Genomic DNA, 20,875 nt, shown 5'->3' on the forward strand with positions numbered 1-20,875 from the left:
GCAGCTTTGCTCTGGAGCCATTTCAAACGACGTGGAGCAGAGAGCAGCTTCTGAGTGCAAGTTGATGGTATTGTAAGCCAAAGCGACTCGAGCCGAGTCTCGAGCGGGTGAGATTAGATCCAGAGCCCCACATCAGAAGCAGAGCGTGACAGAGCATTGCTGAGGTGGCCGATAAATCTGCAGGTAAGTCTGCAGACTAGTTGGGATTTTGCATTCATGCAGAGTGTACGTGTCAAAGGAAAATCCAAGTTAGAGATAAAATGGACTGTTACTTACATTAAGCACCGTTTTTCACAATAAAAGTAACAATACAGGAACAAAGCGTTTGCTCTGACACTTGGAAACTCACAGGTTTGAATTTGTGGAACTAAAAAACAGCACGACTCTGAACTCATCATTAATGTTTCTGAATGCAGAAATATTAAAGATTAAAACAACAGAAACAAACCAAAGATGAAACGTTTCCTCTGACCTGAAATACTCTGTGTGAAAACAGCTTCAGGGTCTTTTACATTAGAGCTGACGGAACCTTTGCTGTTCTCCTCTTGAACCAAACTTTACCTCCCAGCAGCAAGCATCTAAGAACTAACCTCTATTTTCCCAGCCTTCAAATCATTTTGCCTCCTGGCGTGTGGGGAGGACCGCAGCCTCGTGCAGCCGCTGTACTGGTGACTTTGTGTCTTTCTTTTTTAGGCCACAAAGAGCGAACAACTCATTTTCACTCTTTTTCATTTTGACTTCCTTGCGCCTGCAGTGTGAGTACAAACACTGCGACTCCTGGGAAAACGTCCAGAAATAGGTCTGCCTGATGCAAGCGAAAAATTAATATCACTGTACAATCTGCCAATAGCTGCAGATTTGGAGTCAGATGAGTAAACGCTGAAGAGTTCAGCTCTCGAGTGTTTCTGCTGCAGGGTATCTCATAAAGCTGCTACTGACAGCAGTGTGAGTGGAACACAGTTCATGTGTCAGTGTGTGATTAAATCAAACATAAGCTGACTGTGTGTGTTTGTCTGCGTATACATAATTAGACTTCAGCAGATGCAGCATCATCTGTCTGCTGTCACACTGCTGATTAACAGCGTGGAAATGCTTCCTGCGACACGCCTGACGAACACACAGCCGACGCCGCAGACACAAGTAAATATAAATAATCACCACAGATGACATCGTTTCACAGCCACAGCTGGACTCAGAGAGGGATTTATGTACCAAAGTGCATTTACCCACATTAATCTATTCCTGTGGCAGATAATACGCTCCATTATTAACACTTGTGCATGCATAATATCAACAGTGTGCAGCTCTGAAGGTACAGAGCGAAATCCACCCAAAAGTGGAAATCAGGATATTTACTCATGCATTTGCATTTTTGAGCATCTTTTGTGCTCCTTGAAAACTTCAACCTTGAACACTTTCAGTGAAATGTTTCCACTGGCTCAGTGAAAATAAGACAAATGCTTACTCTCATATTCTCTGTGAGATGAAATCCTCAGGATTGGCTCCAAAATCAAACAGATTGTTCTTCTAACATTTTCTTTCTCCCAGAAACTTTTATACTGGGAACACTGGCAGCATTGGAGTTCACCCACAGGAGGTCAGAGCGCTGCACAAGCCAACAAAAAACTAAAACCTTGACTTTGTGCAAGAGCACAGTCATGCTGAAAGGAAAAGGACAAACGCAAAGAGCCGATGGCCCCGAGTCTTTTTCCTGCTCTGGTGACCTGCTGTAAGCTGCAGGACCACGCATTTGTGCAGCAGGTGGAGAAGCTGCTCACGTCAGGCTACGCCGATCTCACCGAGGGTGCAGGACAAGGACAGCCACCAGGAGCTCTGTGCAACACGCTGAAGAGGAGCAGCAAACAGAAATCTGCTGCTCGGTTTTCTCATCTGTTCCACGTTATTTGTCAAATACGGGGCGATTGTGGCTCAAGAGTTGGGAGTTCGTCTTGTAATTGGAAGGTTGCCGGTTCGAGCCCCGGCTCGGACAGTGTCCTTGGGCAAGACACCCGTTGCCTACTGGTGGTGGTCAGAGGGCCCGGTGGCGCCAGTGTCCGGCAGCCTCGCCTCTGTCAGTGCGCCCCAGGGTGGCTGTGGCTACAATGTAGCTGCCATCACCAGTGTGTGAATGTGTGTGTGAATGGGTGGATGTGTAAAGCACTTTGGGGTCCTTAGGGACTAGAAAAGCGCTATACAAATACAGGCCATTTACCATTTACCATAGTCCGTGTGCGCGCATGTAGCAAAAAGAAGCGCACACACACAAAAACTTTTTAATTGAAGAGAGAAGAGAGACCGTCCTATCAAGGATGCGGGCTGTTATGTCTCTCTCTCACACACACACGGAGCAGAAAGGGAGATTAACACCAACCTCCGGCCAACTGCTTCTCCTCCATCAGCCAACCTGGCGGCTCATCAACCATCACTCAGAGGTTTCTTTATATTAGAAACTTTGCTGCTCACGCAGAGGAAAAATAATTGGTGGTGTCAGTTTGGCATCAGTCGTTTTAAAGCAACCTCATCCCCATTTTCAGCCTGGGGTCTAAATAGTTGTCATTTATTAAAATTATAAATATATTTTAACTCAAAAGTACAGTTTTTAAATGTAATGTTGCTGAAACAACAAAGTAATAAAAATAAATTAATCTGATTGAGGAATCACTCATCTTTGGAAAAGAGAGTTTATTACAGAGAAATGGCTCTTTCAAAATAAAAGCTATACTAGACGCTTCTATATTCTCAGCAGCATATTAAACATATCAGGTCCCCATAAGGAGAATCATGTGCTAACGGCTGTCTAAATGACTCGGGTAAAGTTTGCAGCATGCGTGCTTGTTGTTTTTGTCTGCTTCCACTTGTCTTTGCACTAGGATGATGTCGGCGTAAATGTGCAGTCATATTCGTTGTGTTCCCACTAGTGCTGTCAGCGTTAATCTCGTTAAAATGACGTTAACGCCACAACACGGTTAACGAGCTACCGCGGATCGCCCCGTGCGTGGGGCTGGACGGCGCCAACATGTTAACGAGCTAACTGCGCTAACACACTAGTTCCCACCCATGTAATTGAGCATTGCGTGGCACATCCAACATACTGTTTTACTTTAGTCCATGACGCGCTTACCTTCAGGGTCATACGTCACATGAAAACCAAAATAGTTCCAAACGCCAGATCTGAATGAGGGTGGGGGAGGTCCAATTTGCCATGTTGCAACAACAGCTTAACTTCCGTCTCGCTAGCTTGCCCTGCGCTCAGTGGATCTGCGTTCGACTACTCCACCTAGGCTGCACTGTCGAGTGCAGATCCACTGAGCGCTCAACACAGACAGCATCGTCAGAAGGAAAGTTGATAAAATAAATTAAAAATGTTGTATTGTTCGATACACATGCATACCGAACCGAAAGCACTGTATCGACAGGTTCAATATCGATACGAGTATCGTTGCACCACTAGTATTTTAGGCTCCTGCAAACACCCCGTCCACTATAATTACTACAATCACAGAATATGAAAGAGCAAAATAAGCATTGATTAAGTGACATGAAAAGCTGATGTGTATCCAGACGCTTAATGACCAGTGATAATGAAGTCTGATGTGCGTGTGGTTTAATGATTTCACTCAGCTCAGCGATTCTCCTGCAGACTGTTATCATTAATCTCATTTATGTGACGAGTCATCAGTTTTCTTTCTTTGTTCCATTTCAAAGATGCCACACAGTTTTTCTAATAATAAAACAGAATAATCACATAATCTGGAGCTCTGCCCGTCCTTGAGGATTTTTAATTTATCTTTATTTTACTTTATTTACTGCTTTCTGTTTGCAGCTGACTGGGTCTCTTCACAGCTCTCAGCCTTCCTTCGTTCTGCATTTCTCCACCCTGCTGTTCTTCTTCTCTCGCGCTCTGTTTGTGTAATTGTCAGCTTTGTCAGAGGAGACGATTCATCTCAATCTCCCTGCGTGACGGGCTACTTTGGGCTCAGCTGAAAGCGATATGATGTGGGCCTGGCAGGCGGGGGCGCTGATATAAGGAGGCAGCTCGAGTTTTTAAGCGAGGGCCTAATTTATGTGCCACTCAACAGCACCTCAAACCACTTCTTCAACAGAGTGTTCATCGGCCTCAAATCTCAGAGGAAATGACACGCTACACACTCACGTCCACAGAGAGGCTGACAAGTTCCCGAGGAGGGCTGGCACCCTGCAGAGCGCGATCGAGTGGATGAGCACGTGGACATGTGCACACAGCGCTGTCTGTCATACTAGTGCTGTCAAAACATTTATTTCCTCAAAAGAAACCATCAACACAGAAATGAACCATCAGAATATCATCAATTATTCATTTTCACTATCAAATGTCTTTGTTTATAAGTTCTATAATAAAATTCTGGATGTTTGTTGATGGCCTTTGCCAGCAGTAAGGATTTGGTGTTATCATACATTATGTATGTTGAATGGAGAATAATATATAAATATAAGTAGAAGAAGAAAATCTTAAAATCTGTTAGACCTGGTGGCTGTGACTGGGATGGCTGCACTACTATGAGCTCTGCCTCATTCTCTGCCATGAACCATTTGACAAATACACTTACATCCATGTAATCTGTAATCCAGTATTAGTCTGGATGATTTGTTTGTCTATTTTTCAAAGACTGTAAATGATGGAGAACAGATATGAGAAGAAAGAAAGATGAAAAACTATGAAAAGGAGGCCTTAGGTCGACTATACTACACATGTAGTGTCTAGTTAAATCAGCGCTCCTGAATCTTTTTTGCGCCACGGACCGGTTTATGTCCGACAATATTTTCACAGACCAGCCTTTAAGGTGTCGCGGATAAATACAACAAAATAAAACCAGTATCGGTACCAAAAAAAAGAAGATTTATTCATAACACACAGGAGAAGACCCAGGGAAACAGAGTTAATGATAAAAACCCTGAAAACCATGGATTTCACACCTGAGTCTCAACTCTCGCGGCCCGGTGCCGCTCCGTGGCCTGGGGGTTGGAGACCGCTGAGTTAAATGATTAATAAAAGTTATTACATACAACGGATCCTTTACAAATTAAATGTGACCTTGTACTCTGAGGATATTGTTACAAATTTGTCATTTTTCTATTTAGAACTGATGTCATCCCTATAATAATCAGAATCAGAATCAGAATACTTTATTGATCCCTGGGGGAAATTATTTTTTGTTACAGTGCTCCATTTTAAACCAACATTAAGACAAGACAGACAATATGCTAACTAAGAATAGTACAATATATACATATATATACATACATACATACATAAGTCACTTATAAATAAATAGTTGGAAAAGAAACATGTGTAGTTGTAGCAGCAAACAGTGTGTTAAGTGGATGAGTTGTACAGGGAGATGGCCACAGGCAGGAATGATTATCTGTGTCGTTCAGTGGTGCTTTTCGGTAATCTCAGTCTCTCACTGAACGAGCTCCTGTGACTGACCAACATGTCATGGAGTGGGTGGGAGGTGTTATCCAACATTGTCTTTATCTTGGACAGCATCCGCCTCTCCGACACCACCTTGAGGGAGTCCAGCTCCATCCCCACAACATTGCTGGCCTTACAGATCAGTTTATTAAGTCTGTTGGCATCTACGACCCTCAGCCTGCTCCCCCAGCATGCAACAGCATAGAGGATCGCACTGGCCACCACAGACTCATAGAAAATCCTCAGCATTTTCTGGCAGATGTTGAAGGACCTCAGTCGCCTCAAAAAATAGAGACGACTCTGGCCCTTCCTGTAAAGTGCTGTGGTGTTTTTAGCCCAGTCCAGTTTATTGTCAATGTGTACTCCAAGGTATTTATAGTCCTCCTATAAACTCCTATAAACAGACTATTTATAGTCTGTTTATAGTAATAAACAGATACATACAGATACATACATAAATATGTAAAAAACTTGCAACATTTTTAGAACTGTTTGCTTTTTGGTTACACACAGTCCATCCTTCATATACAGTCTATGACTACAGCTTCTTCTAGTTTCATTTTTTTAAGCCAATATGTAATCAGAGCTGCCTCCATCCAGCACTAAGCTGATGTCTGAAGTGAGGGAGCATTGATATTGTGCATTAATAAGCAGAATTTGTAGGCAAACAAACAAGAATCCCCCCCCCCATGTTCGCTGCAGCGACACCCCACGTGTCCTAATCCCACTAATTAACTCCCTGAAGATTTGCACTTCTTGAATTCACTGCAGGTGTCACCGGTGGGAAATGTGCTCAAACCTGGAGAAAAGAAAGCCTTAGACGCATTAGCCTCTAAAAAGACTTCTCTGAGATCAGGGGATATTTTACTAGCAGTTTAGCACAGCTGGTATGGTAATATATATGTTTATATAAAAGCTGCATCAAAATCTGTATCAGCAACACGGGTGGGCAATATAGGCTCAAAATTATGTCATGATATGTTGAGCAAATTTAAGACAGAGGTTCCTGAAGTAGCTCTCGCTCTCATGCACGTCTGGGTTTGTCTGGTTGCTTAAGGAAGAAACCACACGGCTACTTAAAAGCAGTTTGGTGTTGTATGATTTTGTTCATCTGGCCAAATTATTTGATAAAAAAGACCGAAATGCACAGCAGACCCCGAGTGTGACCCATTCATTGCCTGGTCTACGTGCTGGTTCGCTGTATGTGTCGCAAACTCAGTGCACAGAGACAAATTATAAACTGAAGCGTATGGAGGTCACGTCAATCCATCAGGCAGGTTCACTGAGCAGCACCATAAACAGAGCGCTCTGCATTCATGTCAAGGAAACGTCCGTCACACTTTTCAGTCTGACCCCCGAGTGCGCTCTGAATGAGGAAAATGCAAAATACTGAAACATTCCCCTCAGAATTCTTTCAGTCTTTGTTCAGACAAACCTGATGGTGGCTTCTTTTTTTTTTTACTAACGAAGTTTCAATTAGTCAAACTTTAAATATATTTTTGTTTATGAAATGGGAAAAATAACAGGAAAATTCTGACTTTTGCTAAATAGAAAATCTTTATGCAGACCGATCGTGCTCGTGTGCGGGCAGAGGACCAACAGGTGAAGTAAAAGTAATGTTCTGGCTCCTCAAGGGTCGCCCGAGCTATTATGTGGTGATAAATAGGTTCATACAGTATTTGTTTTGGGGGGCATTTTTACACTGTTTTATTTTGACATCCTACCAGAAGCGGGGCATCTCACTACTTCCTGTCTAACGTTAGAAGGATAATTATCTACTCCTGTGCCTGCCTATGCTGTGTCCTAAGCCAAAACCGTCTGTAAGTTGGCAGTAATGTTGTATCTTTACAAGCGTGTGTTTGGTGCCAACTGTCGTGAGTTACTTGCGACTGTTTATACGTTAGCTAACGTTAGCATGTTTAGTTTTGCTTTACTTTGTATGATAAGGAAATACAGCCTGATGTTTATAGGTCATAGAATTTTCTAATTGTAAAAAAAATGTTTACATATGTCAGCTTACACATGAGATTTTGTGTCTTGTTTTTCATTCATTCTTTCATAAAATCCATGCCATGCATCCAATGTGAAATAAAATACCAGAACGAAACAACGGTGTGGTTTTTCTTTGTGAGATGATGGTTATCCACAACGCCTAGTTAAGTGCGAGGTCATGAGTAATGTTACTGAAGATGACTACATAAGTGCCATTTGTTGTTTCCCGGTGTAGAGAACAACACAATATAAAGTGAGATTTTCACTCTGGACTGAAACACAGGACAGAGAGAAGTCTCCAGAACTAACTTGTGGTTCGTTCACGCCACAGTGAAGCATCCTTCGCCTCAAGTTTATTTATTTGCTCTGACAGCCAGCACGAGGAGTACAGCAGATAACTGTTCTCGCCTCTCACCCAGTGTTTATTTTTATCATTTTGCAAAAAGTCTAAACATTGTCAGCGCTATGAAAGTGAGGAAAAGCAGCAGCAGTGGCATGTACTTACATTTCTGTGATGCACATAGACTATGGTATTATTATGTACTATAATGTGTAACAGTACTGTTATATGCAATACAAAAGCTTCTCCAATAAATGCTCAAAACTCTGCTGCTGGTGGCAGAGAAGCCCCTCTGTTTGCATTCAATTAGTTTAATTAAGCGTGCCAACACCTTTGTTTCCTCTTCAAAGGATTTGCAACTTTGGATATTTGCTAATTCCTAAAGCTAAACCTGGGTTTGGATTCTTTTAAACACCCTAGCCTCCAGGCTCTGTGCAGTACACACACACAAAGCTGTGGCTTTAAATCAATATCCCCAAACAGCAGAATGTGTTGTTCGGGAAGAAGCACATCACAGTGACACTTGCTGCCAATGCACAACAACAGTCCAACACTGATCTGTCCTCCCACTGCCGATGCACAAACATCTGCATCATCTGAGCCGCAGAGTGCTGACCTTAGGACACGTTTTACTCCTTTAAATCCTCATGTTTACTCCTGGTGGTTTCAGGTATCATGACAAATGGCCTGTTATAAGTCACTGATCTCTCAGACTGCTACCTCACCTTGTTTTATAAAGTTCACAAAAAAGCTTAAAGCTAACGGTAGCTTCTAGCAGAGTGAGTTAGAAGAAAATAAAAGAATGCATCGTCTCTACCTTTAGGACTCGCAGTGCTAAAATGAGCTCCTAACAGAGAACTTATCTGCGGTCACTGCCAGTAAAGTTGCACCAGTATTTTAAACAGCTACAGCAGTGAGCCGCCATTAAAGAGGATGGTGATGTTGAAGAAGCTGGTAAGATGTTCAATCACCTCATTAATAACACAAATAAATATTTTAGTAACATCCAGTATCACTGTCTACAAAACTCTACTGTTAGACTACTATCACCTTTAAAATGCAGTTATGGATCAGTCTTTTAGATTAATAATCAGCAATGAAGTTAATGTTCACAGTGTGTGAGTGAGTGGAAGTTCCACAATCCCACGCCATCTCTGCGGCCAAAAATGTACGAGCAGAAATCCAACATGTGAATAAAGCTTTGTTTTTGTGTCTTTGCTCATCAAAACAGTTTAGAAAATATATTAAAAAAAACTTCAGCTGCCTCTGTCGCCCAGCAAATCCTTTAAGAAACGTGACATCATCCAGAAGTAATGCGGTCAATCGTCCTTATTGGTTTCATCTCATTTCTTTACAGAGAGTTGCTCTCAGCATCGTTCTCAAGGGAAAGTCTGAGGAGTTAAAAAAAAAAAAAAAAAAAGCTCCTGCCAGCAGGATAAGAAGCCACATCCGTACTGCTGTTTTCATCTACACGGGAGGATCGTTTCAATGGACAGCAGCCACACTGTGAAAACCACCATCATCTACTTCAAACCCACATGAGCAGCAGAGTCACACTGTAATGCATTTTAATTGGACTCAGTGGATCATCCAGTCCAGCTGTGGCACACAGTTATACACAGATACTGCAGATACAGATGTTCCTTTAATGTTAGAACTGTGAAACACTTCAAATAGAATCATTGTGGTGCTTCGTGTTAGTCCACTGTAGCAACAATGTAACCAAAGAACTACACCAATACCAACTATAAGACACCAGTTTATGCACTTTGTTGTGGTGTTGTGGTTGTCGATAAGCCCTTTCATGGGCAGTAAGCCAAGAATCATCTTTATGAAAAATAAAGTAACAGCTGAACTATCTGAACAATGAGCAAGCACAAAACTTTAACGTCACAGTTTTCCTGCACATTAAAATTTTCTGTACTCAAATGAAAATCACAAGCGCTGTGATAAAATATTTAACGGTTTTCTTTACGTGGAGCTTAATTATGTTTGGTGTTAACATGTAAACCAATCATGGTTACACATGTGGCCTGTTTTTAAACCTTTATTTAACCAGAAAGTGAAACTGCTCAGATTAAGAATCTCTCGTTACAGTCGCTTGGCTCAAAACAGAAACGGTGAACTTGGTTCTCAGCTGTCGGGACAAACTGGAGAAAAACTGTCCAGTAACAGAAAAGGATTCAGCCTCCAGACAGAAGGGTTTGAACCCTGGACAGTAACTGTGAGGCAACACTGAGCCAGGGAAAACCCTGGACGTGATACACGGGACGCCAAATGCTCCTCATATGCAAAGCCCAAAATCCACCAATAACCATATTAGAGCTGAAATATCAGTGCATCCATCCAGGAAATGAATTATACAAAGCAAGTTATTTTAGCTTTTTCCCCCATATTTTGAAGAGCATGATGTCATTCACAGTCAATATACAAGTGGACACCTGACTTTCATTGTCAAAGTCGAAGTCACAGTCTAGTTGCGTCTCTTGCCTCACTGCTGCTCCACTGTGATGGACCGCTGCTGTCCTCCTCTGCCGTGAGCTGGGGTTGCTCTCCAACCATCACCTGTAGCAGATGCAGGTTCTGCTTCATGTCCTGCAGAGCAGAACAATAACCAGCAGCAGCAGAGAATGATCGGCCACGCAGCTGATCATAGCACTCTGTTATTTAACGGCCCTTTGCAGAAGAACAGCATATACCGTCTGGATCAGCATGCCTCCTTTTGAGCAGCCGCTCACCATTACGGGAAAACAAATCTATGAGTGACGCTGCTTCCCACGCTTTGAAGAGCAGGTGAAATGTAATGACTTAGTCTCATCCTCGGTACTGCACAAAACAGCTCAATATTTTCCTCATTTTAAAATACCACGAGTCAGTCGGGTTCAAAGTGGGCTTTTTAAATGTGGCTTTAAAAGAAATCTTGCTGCGAGTGATAATTTCCATCAGTAACGGAGAGTTTAATTACAGCTTAGCAGCAGCAGCACATCCACATTGCTAATTTATGCCTCATTATTCATGGTTTCCTAACAGCTTCGTTTTTATGTTAAACTAAAGTAATGAAAAGTGTGAAAACACGTCTTTGCATGTATCACATTATATGTGACTTGTGTCACATAACAGCACTCTAAGCCCACATTTCTATCAGACTGGTACCACATGATGTCCTCAGAAAGCATCAGTATCTAATTTAGTTCACCAAAAACAAACTGAGTTACAAGAGCATCATTAGTCACAATCTGTTGCTGCTTGAAAATCTCTAAATGTCCTTATTAAGTGTGACGACATATTTAATGGTGCAAATTGAGTTTGCAGCATAACTTCAATTTATTTCTTTGGCTCCTGGATGGGAACTGCCACTGGCTGCCAGTCCGACGTTATTGCACGTGTCACTGTTTGTTTTGGAGCGACCGAGTGGTCAGAGAGTCTGCTACACAATAATAGTCCCAGTGGGATGTATGCAATTCCACAACTCACAACAACTCACTGCTTTCAGCTCGAGGCTTCAGGACCCAAGGCTGTCGAAAAATGACCTCTGGTTCAGCTGGTCTGCTTTTTCGATGGATTTGGAGGAGACGGTCTCCGTGCGGTTGTTTTGGTCCGAAGCAGACTGTGATTACACAGTCAGTCATTACAACCACACCTAATGAACCAGAGGTCAACACTAAACAAACTAAACAGGCCGACAGTGTGGAAACACCCGTAGTAATGTAGCAGTAACGTTACCTTTACGCACCCAAGGATCCTGAAGATTCAAGTTTGGCATTTACATAACTGAGATCATCATTTTAGGTTTAGGTACTCAATGTTCCTTTTCCCCCCTCTCGAGTGGGTTCCTCATCACTAGTTGTTACAGTTTAAACTGCAGTCGGTGTTTACATGGCTTCAACTTTGCATCTTTGAGGCCTGTCTGTGTTGTAGCTTCCTGAAACAGCAGAGCGAGCTCGTGGTTTGTAGCCCTGCAGACGGAGGGTTAGTGCACCAGGTCTCGTCCAGTTCGGATGGTGGTCCGTGCCTCTGGGACTTATGTCGTTGGGCTGCAGTGTACACCACAGGTTGGTTGCACCTGAATATGAGTCTTTGTTGGCTTGGAAAAACAAGGACTTCACCCAATGTGGGAAAACACACTAGCACTAACTGATGGATATGAAGTGCAAGGATTTACGATAACAGCAGGAGCCCATGATGCCAACAGCACAACATGAAATACAGATGTGAATCTACCCTGGTTTATGACAACTCAAAACCTTTGTGACAAGCCAACAATCTGCAAACCATCAGATTACACTCACAGCGCGCCTCCTGCATTAACAGGGTTCCCTACAAGAAGATGTAATGTGTTAACAAGCCTGGAGACGAGCTCAGAGAAAATCTTTCAGAGTTTCTCGCTGTTCCTCGATGGCATTTAGCTCATTAGCTGGAAAAGTAATGGGCGCGGGGGGACGGGTGGGGGTCTGAGCTGCAGACAGTTGCTTATTAGAAGACGTTCGGGGCCAAACCGGCCGTCTAATTAATATGGAAGATGGTGCAGAAGAAAGAGGTGCTGCTTCGGTGCCCGACTACACCATCACACTGAAAAAACACATTAGCCAGTCATCTGAAACCTGACATACTTTTACTAACTTACTTTTACTGCAACTTTTTCCATTTGTTGTAAGAAACTCAGAACACTTTCATATTTAAGGCTTTTCTGGTAGAAACAGTGGGAAGAGCAACAATAACAGGATTACCTGCTTCTAATGTTACAACTGAAAAGAAAGCACCGCACTTAAAAAGAAGTTCAATAGCAGTTTAAGCATCAAGTAAGTCTATGAAGAAAGGAGCTTCTACGAAGCTGAACTGTGGTGATCCTTCTAATTCTGAAAGGAGATTAACTGTTTGGGTCAAACTCTCCCAAGAGGCGCTCAAAGCGCTCTGCTGCGAGGCTGACATTCACTCATCTAATGGGACAAAAAGACATTTAAATAGTGACCTTTAAAACTTTCTGGGTGCTTAAAAAAAGAAAAAAAATAGTTAAAGAATTAGAACTCACGTCCACTCCCCCTACACGAATCCGACCAGTACTTGTGTGTAAATACCAGTCCAGTATAGAAATAATGGTACCGGTTTATACGTTATTGAACATGAAATGATATGAAAACCTAAGCAGCAGCTGAACAGACGACGGGGGAGTCAGGCATTGCTTTCACAGCAAACCAGGTTTTGAAATAAATTCATAAACATTAATATTAATATACTACCCATAACAAGCAGCTCTGTATAAACTGCATGTATCACTCACAACTAACACGAGGGGGGGTGATTAAATGTAATTTACTATTAATGCTGAGCTGTTGGTGACGAGATGGCGAGACAGGAAGACAGAGACACACCAGAGCGTTCGCTTCACCTTTACAGCCTATTTCAGTGAGAACTCACCACACAACCCTGTTCACCAGAGTTCATGGTGCTGTTCTCTTCTTCTTTTTCTATGTTTTTTAATAAACATTTCGAGCTAGAATGAGCTAACCTACAATAATCTGCAGTTAGTGGACAGAAATGGACTCCAATCAGATCCTGTTATTCAACCTAAAGCAAGCGACCACTTATCAGTGTTCAGTCAGTATATTAGTGTACCCTGTCTGAAATGTTGGCTCCTATGATTGTTTCTATTCTGTTAAAAAAATCCTCATAAAAGAAAACTTCAGTAATTCTGAGGAATAACTTCCTGGTTAAATACACCCAAACATCAGTAATGCAGTAGCTCATCCAGCCCACAGTCCTGGCTGTGGCGCATCTTTACGTAATATAAAAGTGTCATATCGCACTGCCATTGCTATAGTAACTCCACTTGTTTACGTTTCCTGGTGCACAACAACGAAACAAAGCCAACCATGTCTGAGAGCGAGAGCTGCGCATCAGCCTCTGATGTTACTTCAACAAACACAGAAGACTGTGAAGGTGGAAGCAACAAAGTGGCAAAAACACATCTGTGAACACAACGAGGCTACGAAGGAGGAGGTGCAAGCAGCTGGTGACAAAACCAAACTGCACTATTTGGGCTCCGTGTGACAGAAAAAGCAAACAGAGGGTGGAAATCAGTGACGTGTGGTGGGAAAAACAGCACGTGAGAATATTGTACTGATCTAAAAGATATTTAAGGTTAAGTTACCTATTGTTAGACTGTTATTTTAGACTGTTGCTTACATTTCCCACCCAGCTGCTGCTGTACTTGCATGTACTGGATATACTGCACTACAACGCTGCTGCTGGCACTGTGTTTCAATAGATTCACATTTGGAGTTCGGTAGTGTGTCATCAGTGACAACAGCTGATTTTTAAAAACAGGAACACATCATTCATTCACTAACACTTCAAAATGCTGCTGCCTGTAAGCAAGTTTTGTATTTTTTTTCCTATATCATCATAAATAATCTTCATCGTAAAGTTCCTAAAACACTGATATAATTCTGAGGCTGAAATCACCCACCCCTCCTCACAGTCCATTACAGTTCACAGGTTATAAAACTGTAATGTGTGAAGTTTTCTTCTCATTGGTCGGCTGCAGAGGGTTAAAGTCCACTGTGTGCAAGTTTGACTAAAATCGAACCAACACTGGAGGAGGAATCATTCTCATCAGCTGTAGACAGACTGTGTCACGGCCTCATTGGTCCTAATTTATTAAGCCTGTCATTTCATTACTGAGTCACTGGGTTGCTGCATCCTGTGGTTATTTATAGTCCCACTAGTTCCTCCTTTGTGATACATGCCCTCAAACATGGAGTGAAGCTGAGAGCAGACAGCTTAAGATAAATAATATCAACCAAGCTGATGGTAACAGGTAAGGTTCCTCTAAATTTAATAAAATCCTCCCTGAACTGAACCATCGTCCTTGCAGCTTCTACCCCGTTTAAAGTTTCTCTGACTGAAGATGATGAGTGAAAGTGAACGAGTCAGAGTGAGAGAGGAGCCAAAGCATTGCTGAAAGAGAGAAGCTGTGCAGTGTGCGTTACCTCCATCCACCCATCCACCTTTAAATCAGGGGTGGGGGAACTCCAGGCCTCGAGGCCCGGTGCCCTGCAGGTCTTAGATGTGTCCTAATCCAACACAGCTGATTTAAATGGCTAACTTACCTCCTCAACATGAGGCCTGGTAACGAACTAATCATTTGATTCATGTATGTTGACCCAGGGTGAGATCTAAAACCTGCAGGACCCCGGCTCTTGGACCTGGAGTTCCCCGCCCCTGCTTTAGATACTGGCAGTCAGACCAGATCACATCCAGACTGGTGCAGCCCAAAGAGCAAGAGGAGTTTAAAATTGCTCAGCAGAAACCCTCAAATTAATGCCCACACATTTGTTAACTTCTCATGCTGCTGTTCAGCGTTTCTGTAATAGGAAACCTGTTGACATCAGTGAGAGATTTTTAGCTAACAAATATTGTCTGGCAATTTTTCGAAGCTCTCCACACCCGTGCAACGCGGGAAGAAGACACACGCCTGCATAAAACACCTGATACAGCAGTCTCTCTCTCCTAAATCGAAAAAAATCATGTTCAGTGGTGGGCAAATAAAAACTAACAGTCAGAAAAAGAAATCAGTTTCCTGAAAAAGGAAATCAGCGCATCATCCCACACAGCAGCCTCGGTGCACACGACTAACGAGCAACGTGCTGCACAACAAAGTGACGGGGAGCTGGTCTGAAGCCGTCGCCGTTTCCTTTAATGTCTTCTCAGTAGAGCAGGGCGATATGACCAAAAATATTTATCACGATATACATATAACTGACGATATAATTGACACTAGACAAAATACTTTACAACTCCTCAACTTTATTAGTGCAAAAACAAAACATCAATGTATTTTCACTTAAACAAGCAGCTGTTTATGTGCATTAAAGTTATATAAAAATGTAACAGTGCAAATGCAAATTCCTTGCTGACAGTTTAACCAAAAAGCATTTCCAGTGGAAACTGGCCGACACATCCTCAGCATAACCATGTATAACATCCACAAAACTTAAAAAGAGCTTATACACACACAATACGGTAATATTATGTTGAAGCACAGTACGTATCACTCCGCGAGGCTCCGCCTACGATAGCCGTAACGCTCCGACAATCCATCAAGCGGTGCGGCTTCGTAGCAAAGTCGTACTGAAACATTTGACAGATTTTCGAGCGCCGTGTACATAAAATCGTTTCGAGGTCAGTAAACACAACCAGAGTTCATACATAAGGCACACGGGATTATAAGGGGCTCTGTCGACTTTCAGAAAAATCAAAGGATTGATTTTAAGTGTCTTACCGTTATTACATAACGACGGCCCGCTAGCATGCGCTACCAAAAATAGTGCTTTGTTGTGTATCTGACGGACGAAAGCTAAACCAGTTCCACACCACTGAAGTTGCAGCATTTTTACAAACCAGTTCTGGTTCATCGTTTCATTCAACGATCCGCTTTCGCCCTTCTCATTCTCTGTCGCCGCCATGTGCGTATGTAAACAAAGGCACTGCACATGCGCGTTTTACCCATATTCGATCGCGATATTTCATTTTCTTATTGTTTCCCAACATTATGCTGGTATTACCGTGAACCGTATGATATGACCCAGCCTTACTTCTCAGTGGGGATTTCACCATTTCAGCACCATCTGACTGTACGAATAAGAATGAGGGAGAACAGGTACTGTTGAATGGAGGAAGGCCGTAAACGCACCACGAGGTATTTGAGGCACTAACCACACACTGAGCACACCCTGGGTGCTGCAGGTCCGCCGTATTGGTCAGTGGATGCCATATTTGTATCTCCCGTGGCTTCTACAGAGTGCTTCCAGACACTCGAGGGGATTACTCACATTTCCTGACTGGGCAGCTGATTTGACTATTTTGGTGCTCCGATGAGTCACCGTGGTTTTGGTTTCATTCACGTGGAGACGCTTTATTTGCTTTCAAGCAAACAGTAAATACCCTGCGAGTCAAACACAGAACAACACACATGTGCACGCACGCCCAGCTGTCCACACCCAACAAATGTACAACCTGACACTGGAAGACACGTCAACACACACACACACACACACACACACACACACACACTAAGCTTATGAGTGAGGCGTTCACTTGCCAGTAACTATTCAGTAAAAGGCTGATTGTGTAAATGGTTCCTCATAGAACAACCCAGCGTTAGGGCTGTGCGATATGACCAAAATCTCATATCCCGATATAAAACATCTATCGTCCGATAGCGATATAAATCACAAAAATTTAACATTTTCTGTAAATTCTGTGAATCTCGGGCAGCTCGACTTGCAGGAAGTGTTTCCAGCTGCGAGTCATGTAGCTGGAGTCGAGTGTTTTAACCGATGCATGAAGCTATACATTTTTAGACATAAGTTGTAACGGCCGCCGTTTTCTTTGTGAGTATTTATCACACGGCGTGCTGCGGGGAAAAGCCTGTTCTAACGTTTGAGTCTAAGCTTTATTTTTTAGCACCTGGCGGCTCTTTTTTACTTCTCATCCGTAAATAATCTGCTCTTTCATGTGATTCAGTTTATTTTGAAAAGTCTCAACAGGATCTTGAGCTTTATTGTGAAAGGTGTATGTGGAACAGAAACACGCGATGGTTTTACCGTTGTTGTTGCTAAGACAACCCATAGAAACAGGCGCTTGTCCGTCCGTAGTGTGGTTATATTAAATATAAGAGAAAGAGAGAAGTTTAAGAAATTAATATAGCCACTACAGTCACCATCAAAACGATACAAACATATTGCCGTAAACAGTTTATTTTGCGACACCACGAAACAAACGATAGCGTAAAATGAAACGATAGACGTTTTTATATCGTCATCCGATATTTATCGTTATATGAACAGTCCTACCCAGTAGAGCAGGGCGATATGGCCAAAAATATTTATCACGATATATATTTGAAAATTTGCGATAACGATATAACCGACGATATAATTGATGCGAAACAAAATACAACTCCACAACATTACTAGCGCAAAAAGACAACCTTCCATTTATTTTCACTTAAACAAGAAGCTGGTTTTTATGTACATTAAAGCTTTATAAAAATGTAACAGTGCAAATGCAAATTCCTTGCTGAAAGTTTAACCAAAAGGCATTTCCAGTAGAAATGGGCTGACATATCCTGAGCATAACCATGTATAATATCCACTGAAGTTAAAAAGAGGTGCTTTGCAACATTAAACTGCAGTGTGCAGTACGTATTTTTCGGACCATAAGGTGCACGGGATTATAAGGCACATTAAGCGAAACAAAGCAGTCAGATAAATCAAACTTTATTAAACTCATTCTTCTTGCTTCCTCCACTTCTGTACCATTGATTCATTAATGTTGAATTCTCTGGCAGCTGCTCTATTCCCATGTTGTTGCAGTATATTAATGACTAACCTCGTATTGTGGATGGATTATCTCAGTTGTTCTCCTGACTGAAGTTTGGTCCGTTTACAGCATCCTGCCATGCGATTGCATTTGTCTCTAACCATGAAGAACCTTCACGTTAACTTTTATAAGTGGAAAAGTGTTAGTGTTCGTCCTCCAGCTTCACTGTTTATGTTATGCTAACATAGCTGTGTCGCTAGCGATCACGTAGCACATAATTATATACCAGCTAGCCCAACTTCAGTAACCCTACAAACGTCACTACTGTTTAGTTTCCTGTCTTCATTTATGTTGGAATTGATAGCAGAGCTGTACGTTTGATTTTTTTCAGAAATCTCTCCGTCAGAACATGCTATATCATGCTTAGGTAACTAGCGAAACTAGCGAGCTAACTTCCGCTAGCTTCCTGCTAACTTCTAACTCCGTTAAATGTAATAACTTTTGTTTTCATGGATGCCTGGAAGTTAAACTTTATAGTTACACCTGGTAAAGCAGCAATGCTGATCGTTTTATTAAAGATGAAAGAATTTAGACAGTTTTTAACTCTAAGTGATGCTGCAGTGTTGTTTGACCTGAAGTTACGGAGTTTAGGACCCAGATTACTCCCAGATTTAAGAGCATCTTAGTCCGACAAATAACGACGGCCGCTTGCATGTTCTGCAAAAAAATGTGCTTTGTTGTGTATCTGACGGACAAACACCAAACCAGTTCCACATCACTGAAGTTGCACCATTTTTACAAACCAATTCTGGTTCATCTGTTTCACTCAACAATCATGTGCGTATGAAAACAAAGGCACTGCGCATGCGCGTTTTACTCATATTCTATCGCGATATTTCATTTTCCTATCGTTTCCTAACATTATACCGGTATTACCGTGAACGGTATAATATGGCCCAGCCCTACTACCCAGCATCACCTGACAAATCCTGAACGTGTCCTCACTCCTCACTCATGAGTGGGGAAGCACAGTGGGCGAAGCGTGGAGACACTGATGACACGCACAACGCTATCACATGCACTTCTGGGCTACCACACAAACAAAAACTCTGAAAGAGACAGCGTTTAACCCTCACCCCACCTGCACGCTCATCTCCAGGTGAATGCAACTGCCTTTAACCCTGGAGGACACGCCCACAAAAGTAAAAACCAGTGAAGTGCAGACACATAAACCAAGCACCTCAATACAAACCAAATGTACACAAAAATCCCAAATGCTGAGGGAACAGCATTTGGGATCAGTCGGAAAGTTTCCGACTGAGTGAAGCAACAGAAAGCATCTGCATGGCTGCACTAAAGCAAAGGCACTTTGCTGCTTCCTTCTTACACAGAACCATACGACACGTCATCCCACCATTCATGTAAACAAACCATCACAATGACTGCAGCACACACTGTGTAAAAGTTAGCAAGCATTTTGCATTTAATGGCACAACCTGCCCATATGTCTCAAACCTTCAATCACAGGTCTCGTTAAACCCACAGGAGAACTCTGAACACCGCTGTGATCTTCTGAGGCAGTTGGCTTGGAATTTGAGCTTAAGTTAAGAGTGTGAGCTATATACAAAGGATCAAAGTGAGTTTTAGGTTAGCATAATTCACTTTATTATTTCGGTCCTCAGTTTGCTGAGGAATAATTTGACTTCAGGTACATTAAGTCTTAATACAGTCGGGAGCTGCAGGGGATCAACTCTCCAGCAGGAAGAGAAAATACAGGCGGACAGGATGTGACAGACATTATATTCATGTTATAGTTTCCTTTAAACTTATTACTCCAAGTGTGGTAATGAGATCAGTAACATCCTCCATCGAATGTAAGTCTGATTCTCTGCGCTTCACGTTTCTGAGTCCTTGTAAAGATGCGAGTCATTTTCTGCACACAGCATTGGTGGGAAAACATCCAAAACACACGACAGCTGAAGAGCGACATCATAAAAAATGTTCAGCTTTTTTTCTTTTAAAGATTCTGCCAGTTTCCCTGGATTATTATCAATATTGGTATTATTTAAGCATTTATGTGGGCCTTTAAATTGCTTTACAGTGGTTCGTTTTTTTTAATCTGGAGAATAGAAAATAGAAAACACTTTCATATCATCGGAAAACAGAAATAAAACCACACAAAAAACCTCTGTTATTGGGCTTTGGTAAAATTTAAATATCAGGGCTACAAAGTCTTTAAAAGATTTTATTCCTTATAATTCAGACTTGAATATAATCCCACTTTCTGTGCTGGCTCAACACAGTCAACATCTGGCTCGAGCACCCAAACCAGCTCGTCTTCAAGCTTAAGGTGGCTACAAAGCCTGGACAGACCAGCCAGTGAGGAGATTTCCAGCAACCTGCAGTCTGGCAGGCGACAAAGAAAATATGCTGTGTGACTGAGCCAATGCACCAGACAACACACTGAAAGACAGAACATGTCTTTGTACCAAAACAAACAGGGAAGACAACCAGCAGCTCGCACTGTTTATATGTAAAGCCATTTGTACTGAAGAGGCAGAAAGCCTGGCTGAGATCCTGAGTATGAGCGAGGCTGACTGCAGAGCTCACAGAGGGGGCTGGTAATGAGGCTGTTTACAGTATTTCAGTCAGAAATGACTGAGTGGCTGGAGCTGAAGACCTGAAATGACAGTTTTTATCTGCCTCAAACAGTTGACCCAGACTGGGACAGAGCTGGCAGGTCTCGTCACACCCTGATGATGTCAGTC

General features: G+C 42.3%; 1 protein-coding gene across 1 annotated transcript in view; it reads right to left on the reverse strand.

Moving 5' to 3' along the window:
* tmem65 (transmembrane protein 65) overlaps window positions 1-20,875 on the reverse strand; it is a 41,379-nt gene that overhangs the window by 19,427 nt on the left and 1,077 nt on the right. The window lies entirely within an intron of this gene.

This window comes from Rhamphochromis longiceps, linkage group LG22 (genome assembly GCF_057381845.1).
Source record: "Rhamphochromis longiceps isolate RC_006_pf linkage group LG22, R_longiceps_female_GT1.1, whole genome shotgun sequence".
Taxonomy (NCBI): Eukaryota; Metazoa; Chordata; class Actinopteri; order Cichliformes; family Cichlidae; genus Rhamphochromis; species Rhamphochromis longiceps.